Source organism: Ctenocephalides felis, unplaced genomic scaffold (genome assembly GCF_003426905.1).
Source record: "Ctenocephalides felis isolate EL2017-DRISC unplaced genomic scaffold, ASM342690v1 CF-g0.4_SCAFFOLD_00500, whole genome shotgun sequence".
Taxonomy (NCBI): Eukaryota; Metazoa; Arthropoda; class Insecta; order Siphonaptera; family Pulicidae; genus Ctenocephalides; species Ctenocephalides felis.
In genome coordinates, this window is record NW_020536654.1 from 17,242 (window position 1) to 26,240 (window position 8,999).

The window sequence follows — 8,999 nt, forward strand, 5'->3', positions numbered from 1 at the left end:
AAAAAAAAAATTCGTTAATAATAATACTAACAAGTGGGGTATATGGCATCGTGCCTTAAGGCAAATTGCTGGAACTTACCGTACCGTAACAAAATGTTCGAGGGATACTGAATGTTTCAAATAGATTATTATAAATATTGTAACATCGTCTAATATTCATAAGAATTATATAAACTGAATTGCAATGTTAAAATTATTTGTTTAAAGTATATTAGAACTTTAGTCAGAATTAAAAATAAAATCTGAATTATTTTCGATATACAAAAAAACTACAAACAAAAAATGATACATTTTTTTCCAAAATCAATTATTTTGTTAAAACAAGCTGAAAGTTCTTTGAATCATTTAAATTGGACGCTTAGTTCTCTCAAAAACTGCAATTTTTTGCACATTTAGCTCTGTATCTTCGAAATGGCTGGACAAAAACTAATAATGACTTCTCCCAATCATTACTAATTGAATGTTTTTTAGATCGTTCAAATCGGTTGCTCCGTTCACTCAAAAACTCGATTTCTATTTTCTGCACTCTTTGCTCCGTATCTCCGTAACGGCTAGAACTGCCTTTTCCAAAAACTAATCAGCACATCTCCCTATCAATTAGAATCGAATGTTTTTTGAACCATTCAAATCGGTTGATCCATGCGCCCGGAAACGTGGACAAAAAATTGTATCCATACATACACACACACACACACACCTATTTTTTCTGAAGTATGCCAAAATGTTCAGAAACCTTCAAAACGTGAAGAAATGTAAAAATTTTCAATTTCGATTTTTGGACGATTACGTTTTATTATGTATAGTCAACCCTCCATTAACGCGGCGTACCGTGTATTATAGGAAAAAGGCTATAAAAAAACTCGGATTTAACGTGTATAATCTAATTCGTGATACGTTCTATGGAAACTTGCTATCGCGTTGTATGGGAACCGTGCCATGAGAAACTTAGTTTGAATCTCAATTGACTACTATATACAAATATAAAAATAGACTTCAAAATGGTTTATAACAATTGTAAGTGGTTGAATGCTATAGCAAGGTCCAATAAAAAATTGTAAATTGTTTTTATTGAATTCAATTTATTTATATTAGGTGATGATAAAAAGATGAAAGAAAAGCAACTAAATATGTTTATTGGTCTTCACAAAACGCTGTGCGAATGATTTGTACTAATTCGGAGATTTAGCGGGAATTTAGCTCACAATCAGAATTTAAATCTGAGTTTTTTATATCAAGGTTTTCATATTACGCGGTATGCACTCATCGCGTTATAAACCAAGGGATATTCGAGTTATACATAAGTTGCCCAGAAAACTATTTTCGGAAAGAAACCAAAAAAAAATTGTTTTATATATTCTTATATAATATACCATATTAATTTGTAGTGCCTGATAATTTATATCAGTTGAGTATTCATAAAATTAAATTGTTAAAAAAAAATTAAGGGGTGCGCATCAATTTATTTGTAGGTATGGGAAGGGGTGCAGTACAAAAAAGGGTTGAAGCCACTGCTTTAGTGTTTCTTCAATCCGGTCTTATATATTCGTTTCTATAGTTTAACATATGCCGCGATCAGATGGCAGCATAATTTCTAACCGGCGTAGTAATTTTGTACGACATCTATGATGGTTTTAATTTTACTTTGTCTCTCAAGTGTTTGTGGAGAATTTACTACAGATCACGCCACACATCTGTTCTGGTACGTTCTTCACTTAAGAAGTCCTGGAAACTAATTGCAAATACCTTGCGCACTTTTTTTATTGTTTTGTGAGAAATTTGAAAGTACTATTTAAACTAGTGGGGCGCATGGCATCGTGCCTTAAAGCAAATTGCTGGAACTTCCCGTACCAAAAATTATTCTTTTTTAAAAAGATTAACATTTTTGAAAAAAAAATCACTCTAAAAAAATTAGATTTTTGAGAAACTATAAATTTTTGACAAAAATTTACTTTTTTTGGAAAAAAAATCTTTGAAGAAAAATTTATTTTAAAATATTTTGGAAATTCAGAACAGTTTTTCAAAGCGATTATACTGCTTTAACTGAATAGAGATGGAATATCGAAGCGCCTCAGCGCCGCGTCGCCGTCTAGCGGATAAACATTGGTACGAAATCCACAGGAATGTAAACAAAATTCATACTTATAGCTAAAATCTCTATAAAATATCTGATTATTTGATGTGCATATGTCTAAAGATCATTTTTGACCGCCAAATGGCATTTTTTTTAAATTTTTTTTACTAGATATCCGAAACTTCATGAAAATTTGATCAGTTCTTCATCTTGTTAATACAAGTGAAATGTTTTTTAAATTATTCAAATCGAATGCTCCATGCTCTTAAAAACTCAGTTACCGTTTTTGGCACTTTTTGCCTCATATCTTTGGAACGGCTAGACCTACCTCCGCCAAAAACTAATCAGCACGTCTCCTCATCAATAAGAATCGAATGTTTTCTGAATTATTCAAATCGCTTCATCCGTGTTCCCGAAATCGTCGACGAAAATTTGTATCCGAACACACGCACACACACGTACATCAATTTTTTCTAATGTATGCCAAAATGTTCAGAAGGTTGTGAAACGTGAAGATATATAAAAATTTTCATTTTTAATATTTTTGCGATTACTATAACTTGTCCTACGGGAAATTATTAAGAGATTTGAGTCGCACAACATTTTGAGTTCATTGGGTTTGTTTATTGTTCTATCGTAATAAATAGTTAAATTGATTTTTCTATAATTCTTTTTTTGGACACGTTTTCCTCGAAATGAAGTACAATCGGGTTAAAAAAAAATCTGCTCTAATTTCTAAAGTATTAATCTGCTCCGCAAGCCGGAATTTTTAAAATTATTTATGTGTTGTTGTAAACGTTTAATCAAATTCTAGCTCGTTTCTCCTAGGTAAATTAAATTGCAATCGAGACAATTTATTTGAAAGGCGAGATTTCTAAGTCGTTCGATGATAAAAGAGGTTTTCTAGTGCTAGTCGTTGTACTAAAGTTGTCGGAGTCCAGATTTATAGAAGTTTTTTCCAAAACAAATTCTTAAAACGTATGGATGTAAAATAAATTCTTGAAAGAAATTCATTTTTTATTGATGCTATATCCGATTATTAGACTTTCAGCATACAATATAGTAATTAATTGAATAAAATAACAACATATAATTGTTCTTATAAAAGCAAATCAATTACGACATCTACTCAACATTTTCACTGTGAAATGCCAGCGCTCATTTGTTCAACATCAGATCCAACTGATCTTATTTTGTAATTATCGCTACTGATGGAGACGGCAAAGTTGTCTGGTATAAAGTTCCATGTGCAGATTTATTTTATTTGATAAAATCGCATGCTATTGAAACCTGCAATAAGAAATTCATAGTTTCATCAAAAAAAAAGGAAAGGAAATATGATTAAACCATGGTTCTATAAAAAATTATATTATATAGAAAATTGATTACAACAATTTGTAGATTGCGGATCAATCGCACATTCACAAAGTATAATGTTCATTGCTTCCATATCGTAGATAATAATAAATGCAAATGTGGTGCTTCAGAAACAATTGTTCATTTATTTTGGCAATTGATTGTTTTATAATCGGCAGTGTCTTCATATCTACGATCATCATTGGGCTCAATAGCATTCACCATTACAATTAATGATAATGATAATAATATAAAAGTAGGTCAATTTTGTACTTGTGTTTTAACCTTGCAATTTTTTCACTATGATGCTTCCTAGACAAACTTTCCCATAGGCGATATATGCCAAGCATAAAAATTTTGATTACAAAAGCCAAAGAAATATATTGTTTTTTAAAAGTGATCAACACAAACCCTAAATAAATAAAAAAAATTAAGTTCGAAAATTCCATTTATCATCGTAAAAGGAGTAAAATATGTGATCATGTCCGAAACAAAATTGTTACGTCCGAATTCTTCCATTTAAATTTACCGCCTTAAATTATTGTACCATCAACTGTGATTCTATTTATTAGCAATTTTCGTTCAATTTATTTATGTTGCCAAACTGATTCCAAATAATTTTACAATATTTATATTTCGATCAGTGCATTTCGTTCGGGCGGTCGGTACTGGTAAAGGTACTTGTGGAGTCGGTGGTTAATGTTAGTTAAATAGGTCGATGTGTTCTTAAATTTTGTTAATTCAAAATTTTGTGATTATCAAGTAAAGTGTGTCAACACGTTATACTATAAAATTATTCATGGCCACAACTATGGAGTCTATGGTGAGTTCAACTAACATGTCAATCGCCATGATCACAGACATGGATTGCCTAATGATACCATTCTTAAAAAGAAGAGTAACAATATAGCTTGTAGATCCTAACAGTACTGATTGACAACAATTTCTAGTAGTTCTTCTATGAAAAAAGTAATGTTTGAAATACATATCAATATTCTCAAGAGATATTTCTGTAACATATGCGACAAATCCGTCGCTTAATATATGATGTGTGATATAAAATTAGATATCGTGACGATGCTTACCTAATGTCCGGGAAATCTACAAACATAGATCTAAACAATGAGAACACTTAGTTGAATGGCGTCTGATAATATTCACTAAAATCCAAACCACACACGTTGCTGCTACACATTGTTTCTTAGAAGATTCGCGCGTGTCAGATCTACATATGATGATAACGAGGAACGAGACATATGGTCTTTTGTGTAACTCGCATAGACATTTTTTTATTATAGCCTTACAAGCATTTTTTCACAAATTCTTAGTAATGCCGGTTCACACTTACTTCGAATATTATATTTTGTTGTTTTTGACGACAATGAACAAGGATATTTCAGTGTACAACGTATTTTGAAATTTTGTTTTAGGTGATTGCTCATAGTCCATAACAAGACTTCAAAATATATTCTTTGATTATCTTTTAACGGCAATCATATCTTAAAACAATCAGAACTTAGGAGTCATATTAGCTGTTGTGCTGATTTGACTTAATACCATTTGGTTCAACAGATGACAACCCAAGCACTCGTCCTATTTTGTTGAGAAACATATTGCTAACTACATATCAGCATGTTTCCAAGTGAAAATAACCCTTATCCGGCATTTCTGCACTAATCAGCCCTATTAGATAAATTCTAAAAATGAAATTATCAAAAATGAATGGATTAACCATATAAAACACGAAGTAAAGAGTACGATATGAGAATATAAAAAAAATTATATATTTCCAAGTGAAAACAGTTAAAATAAATATTACTAGTTACTACTGCTTGATGTCTGGTTGCCCGCAATGTGATATTTGAAATAGGAAGCTTCATTACTTGCGCCACAAACCACGCAGACTTTACCACAATATTAGTTTAGATCATCTTTAATATCTAGTTTTGTGGTCAAATAATTTATCCTTTGGTTCATCCATCTTGACATCAGAAATATTAATAAAATAGTAAAAATAGCAATTGGGCATAGTGTTCAGTTTCCATTTACATTCAAGTCAAGCTCAATCTGAAAAAAAAATTTTTCAAAAAAAGTTCATAAATTCATATTGCAGGTAATTACTGTAGGTAATTAAGTTTTTGCTAGAAAAACCGATTTGATAGGATCTTTTTTTTTTTGAAGTCAATTTTCAATGAAATTCTGTGCACAAAATGCAGGAAAAAATCTTGTCTACAAAAATGTATTTTTGCCTTTTGTAGCCAATTTTTGAATCAAATCAAAATGATTATTTTTTTGTGCAGAGTGATCCAGCCTTTTTTTTTGTGATGAACCGGTTTATTTGTTTTTATCTGATTCTAAAGATTGAGCACTAAATAGTTCTGAAAGCATATTGCAACACTAAATTTTTCTTCATTAATAGGTAAAAATAATAATTTGGCAATTTTGAAAATACAAACCATTGTTAGATCTCAATTCTTATTGATCAGCAAAATTGTTTTTAATGTCGGAAAATTTTTATGAAATGTTAATTAAAAATCATGAGTATTAGGGAAAATGTAGTCATTACAATATGCAGGGGGTGGGTTGGTTTGTTTTCTAAGTAGTTAAAAATGTTGTCACAGGGCTTCATAAGACTCTTGTCAATGTACACAGCCACTACTTTCAAGTCATTATTTACCATTTTAATATATGCATATCAATAGAAAACATCATTGATATATGAGGAAAGATTATTAATGAACCTTTCACTTCATTTTCTCAAACTTGCTTAATCAAATTTATGATTTAGTGACATGCAATATTATATAAAAAATATGATTAATCTGTGTAACTTTCATGAAAATCGAATTAAGAAAATCTAAATTTTTTCGAATAATTTAATATATCAATTGATAATCGATTGGAAACGTTGATTGCTTTTGTACAAACGTCAGTTAAATGGTTTTTTAATAAATAACTTACCATTAGTTATACTTGATGGAAAATGCTCGATTAAATTTAACTAAACCATTTTTATAATTATTTTAAAAAACAATAATTGATAATTTAAAAGCAAGTTCATTAGTATCAAATATCGAGGCATGAATGAAAGAAAAATACTGTTTACAACTTTTTATAAAGATAGTTTGTGACAATTATCTTATTGGAATTTTTTTTTTTTTATTTTTTTTTTTTTTTTTTGTTCGGATACAATTTTTCGTTCATGATTTCAAGAACACGGATCAACTGATTTGAAGGATTCAAAAAAACATTCAATATCTATTGAGGAGGAGACGCCTCAAAACTAATTTTGAGAAAGGCAGGTTACAGTCGTTCCGTTTTTTTTTAAGATTTTATTTGTCCTCGCTTACTCAGAGTATTTAGCCACCTACAACATTTTTATTTATTTACATTCTATACCAATTTTTATATCACATTCAATCTCTATATATCCTATTCTATATTCTTCTTCTTCTTAATTCCTTCAATTTTTGCTGTTTTCTGTCAAATTTCTATTATTAATTCTATTATTAATTATTAATTCTATTCAACTTCTATCTTCATCCCATTTTTAACTTCCCGTAGGGCAAGTTATAGTAATCGCAAAAAAATCGAAAATGAAAATGTTTATATATCTTTACGTTTCAGAGGTTTCTGAACATTTTGGCATACCTTAGAAAAAATGGATGTATGTGTGTGTGTGTGTGTGTATGTATGTATGTGTGTGTATGTATGTGCGGATACAAATTTTCGTCGACGATTTCGGGAACACGGGTCAACCGATTTGAATAATTCAAAAAACATTCGATTCGTATTGATAAGGAGACGTGCTGATTAGTTTTTGGCGAAGGCAGATCTAGCCGTTCCAAAGATACGGGGCAAAAAGTGCCGAAAACGGTAGCTCAGTTTTTGAAAGAACGGAGCATCCGATTTGAATAATTCAAAAAACATTTCACTTGTATTGACAAGATGAAGAATCGATAAAATTTTCATGAAGGTAGGTCTAGCGGATTCGGAGATATGGAGGAAAATATAAAAAAATGAGCCATTTGACTGTCAAAAATGATCATTAGACATATGCTCATAAAATTATCAGATATTTTATAGAGATTTTAACAATAAGTATACAATTTGTTAACATTCCTATGGGTTCCGTACCAATGCTTATGCTTTAGACAGCGACGCGGCGCTTACGCGCTTTATATTTTGTCCCTATGCAGTTAAAGCAGTACGATTGATTGCTTTGAAAAGAAAGTTCAGATCTTCCACAATATGTCAAAATAAAAAAAAAATTTTTCAAAAAAAAAAAAATTAAAAAAAAAATTTTTTTTTAAAAATTTTTTCAAAAAAAAGTAATTTTTTGTCCAATTTATAGTTTCTCAAAAATCTTATTTTTTCATAGTAATTTTTTTTTCAAAAATGTTAATCGTTTTTAAAAAAATAATAATTTTTGGTACGGGAAGTTCCAGCAATTTGCCTTAAGGCACGATGCCTTAATTGCCTTAAGACAGAATTCCACTTACAGCTAGTTTTTCTTCGAATTCTGTAATTCCTATTTTTCTTAATTTTTATTCCATTTCTACTTAATACAATTTTCATTTAATTTCAAATTAACTACACATTTTTTTTATAAATTCTAAGTCAATGACAAGATTCAATCCAAAGATCTCTGTCGTGTGAATCGAACACGCTACCAAGTGAGCTATACTCGCCATAGATTTTTTAGATTCAGTTTTTGAGAGTGAAAAACATCCGATTAGAAAAATTAAAAAGTATATATGCAAGTTCCTCAACATATAATGATGTACCTAGTGCAATTTTATTTACTTGCATAACAAAGCTTAACCCTTTTCACTCGGATGAAAAAATATGTGCAAAATTTATATAAATCTCGAAATTTGCGAGTGAAAAGGGTTAAATTTACAAGTATATTTTGTTACAATATTTTGTTATATTTTAAGCAATGTATTAAGTAAATTGTGACATTATATGGCAATTTCATTAAAACAAGAGAAATAATCATTAACAGACTGATTTACCTATGCATAATGCAGAATCTAACGCTACTTCTTAAATATACTACAGTGCACTTCTTGTAGTGCGTAGTTAGTATTTATGTGTCCATCCACATTAACAACTCTTCTCGCATTTTCTTTATATGAAAATTTTCTCACAGTTTGCGACCGCGGTGGCATATGAATCTCTGCTGTTATTTACGAGGCGCTCGTTTTTCACTGAAATTAATGTCGACGGGGTTTGTTGTACGGACTCTAGGGCACTTTTCACACTATTGATAAAAGACGCAAAGAAATTTATAATGTTTAAGCTAATGATAGTATTCAAATCAGTTTGCTTAATTTTCTTTTTATTTATTAACTCATTCAATTATATTACCACGCATTTAAATTTTGGGTATACAATTTTAGAGGTTCATGATTGATGCTTAAATTTGTTACGGGTGTTTTTGTAATTTGCAGACGAATTAAACAAGTTCTTTGTATATTTAATTCTAATATTTTGTATGATTTTTTTAATTATATATTTGCAATTTTAATTTAGTTTTTATAATTTAATATGTATTTTGTATTGCAAT